The sequence below is a fragment of the Venturia canescens genome, chromosome 4, assembly GCF_019457755.1.
Source record: "Venturia canescens isolate UGA chromosome 4, ASM1945775v1, whole genome shotgun sequence".
NCBI classification, from domain to species: domain Eukaryota; kingdom Metazoa; phylum Arthropoda; class Insecta; order Hymenoptera; family Ichneumonidae; genus Venturia; species Venturia canescens.
In genome coordinates this window covers 107501-110000 of record NC_057424.1, presented here as the reverse complement: position 1 = coordinate 110000, position 2500 = coordinate 107501, and the positions used below count along the sequence as shown (strand labels likewise).

At 52.0% G+C, this 2500-nt stretch overlaps 1 non-coding gene across 1 annotated transcript; it reads left to right on the top strand.

Annotated features, from left to right (window-relative positions):
* The first annotated feature begins 711 nt into the window (after positions 1-711).
* On the top strand, positions 712-866 carry LOC122410352 (5.8S ribosomal RNA). The gene has a single exon (XR_006260926.1). It is a non-coding gene; the product is annotated as a 5.8S ribosomal RNA (ribosomal RNA).
* The last annotated feature ends 1634 nt before the right edge of the window (positions 867-2500 follow it).

Genomic DNA, 2500 nt, shown 5'->3' with positions numbered 1-2500 from the left:
AACGCGTGCGCTATCCTGATAGAAAGAAAAACATCACGGATAGAATCTCGGGTGCGACAGGGAAGGGAAGAAAAAAAAGGTCCCTTCCGCGCGCCCCATTTGAACGAAGAAACGGTCGCGAGCTTTGAAGAAAACGAATGTCGAGTGAGGATGGGGGGGGGAGGAGGAGAGGCCTTTTTGAAGCTTTTTTTTTCCCTCAATATTCTCTATTCGTTTCTTCATCTCGTTGTTTCTCTGCATTACTGCGCCGTAAGGCGGTTTCTCGTGTTGCTGCTGCTCACCGTTGGGCAACCTAATTGGGCCCCACTTATTGCTCAGTAAAGGAAGCTCGCTATGCGCTCACGCGTTGTGCCTGTTTTCCGAGGTTTTTCAATGAAATTTCGCCCAAGAGTAAAAATCAGCGTGAGCAGCGCCGGGACCGCTTTTATCTTAGCGACGACACAACCATTACATGGCAAAGACACACACACGCCGGGCTCGTTCCGGAGTCTTTAGTCGTCGCCGAGACTTGCGGCCGTTTTGCTGTCGCGGCCTTGCGCTTGCGATCAACTGATTGCGCGCGCTTGTACCAGCGACTTCGCTCGTCGCGTCTCCCTTAAATTTTAGGGTTGGCGGGCTTGCGAAACCGTCCTTGTCGACGATGCTCGAATTTTTAAGAACAAGATTTATGAATAATGCTGTTTGTAACGCACAAATATGTTATTATATGATTACCCTGAACGGTGGATCACTTGGCTCGTGGGTCGATGAAGAACGCAGCTAATTGCGCGTCAACTTGTGAACTGCAGGACACATGAACATCGACATTTCGAACGCACATTGCGGTCCACGGATACAATTCCCGGACCACGCCTGGCTGAGGGTCGTTTATGCATAAAATTTAGACTGCTCTCGCGATGATTTCGTCATCGCGTGTAGCGAATGTATTGGGCGTTCGTTGACCCCATGCCCTTGTACAAAAGGGGGTGCGCGTCTGCGTCGCTTGAAATAACGCGCTCTCCCGCAAGTCTCGGAGATCGAGTCCCTTCGATCCGGATTTCGTGAGCCAGCGTGTGCGAATCGCGAATTCATTTTCTCCCTTTGCCGGGGAGAAGTTCAAATCTATTCGCATTCGCCCGCGATACTCTATGAGAATCGAGCACAACCAAATGGCCGTTCCTTGAATTTTTCGAGTCGAGCGTGTGCGGAGATGATGGGAAAAGAGAGAGAGGTGGGGCATGCCCCCCCGGACCGTGTTGTCCGTCGTTGTTTTTTTTTTCCATTCTCGTGCGCAATTCGCCGCTACTTTGATAAGTGAGCAGACACGCCGCCGCCGAACGGCCGGTCGATCGAGTTCCGGAGCTAATTGTTAGTTTTTAAAGGACAGATACTGACCGGATCGCTCGCGCAACGGGGGCGAGCCCGCATGTAGCGTGTTTTTAAAGAATTGTTCGCACATACGAGAATCGGAAGGTGTCATTTGATGAAAGAAAAACAGCGTGGTTCGAGCACGTGGTTCGGTGGTTGGGTAATCGAACGCGAAATGTTTCCACTTTGATTTTCACTCGTCTCGAACTGATCGCATCGCTCTTCCGCCAATGAAAAATTCATACGGAGAGAGAAATGTGTGTTGTGTATGTTGTTATATAAACATCGTACCAGGCACCCACGGATGTGTTGGAATTCTCATGGTTTTGAATAAAATCGACGACCTCAGAGCAGGCGAGACTACCCGCTGAATTTAAGCATATTACTAAGCGGAGGAAAAGAAACTAACCAGGATTTCCTTAGTAGCTGCGAGCGAACAGGAAATAGCCCAGCTCTGAATCCCGCGGCACTGCCGCTGGGAAATGTAGTGTTCGGGAGGATCCACTTATCCCGGGGTGTATGCTCGAGTCCAAGTCCATCTTGAATGGGGCCAATTACCCGTAGAGGGTGCCAGGCCTGTAGCGACCGAGACGCGTTTCGGGAGGATCTCTCCTTAGAGTCGGGTTGCTTGAGAGTGCAGCTCTAAGTGGGTGGTAAACTCCATCTAAGGCTAAATACGACCACGAGACCGATAGCGAACAAGTACCGTGAGGGAAAGTTGAAAAGAACTTTGAAGAGAGAGTTCAAGAGTACGTGAAACCGTTCAGGGGTAAACCTGAGAAACCCAAAAGTTCGAATGGAGAGATTCATCGTCAGCGATCCTGGCAATTGTACGGTTCGCGATGTCAGGGACCTCGGTCCCGCGGCACGCGTCCGTATGATTTTTTTGCCGGGTGTCGTCGTCGTGCACTTCTCCCCTAGTAGGACGTCGCGACCCGTTGGGTGTCGGTCTACGACCCGGGTGGGAGCCTGTCATGTGTTACGCTTCACGGCGTCATGTGGCAGACCCCCGGTTGTCCGACCAGCTGCCCGGCGGTACTCGCACGGTATTGAGTCGCAATTTGAACTGCGTCCGGCCCGCCGCAAGCGAGGCCAGTGTTTCCCGGATGTACGGACTTAGCGCCGTCACCGGGCCTGGCCAGCTGTTGGCCGG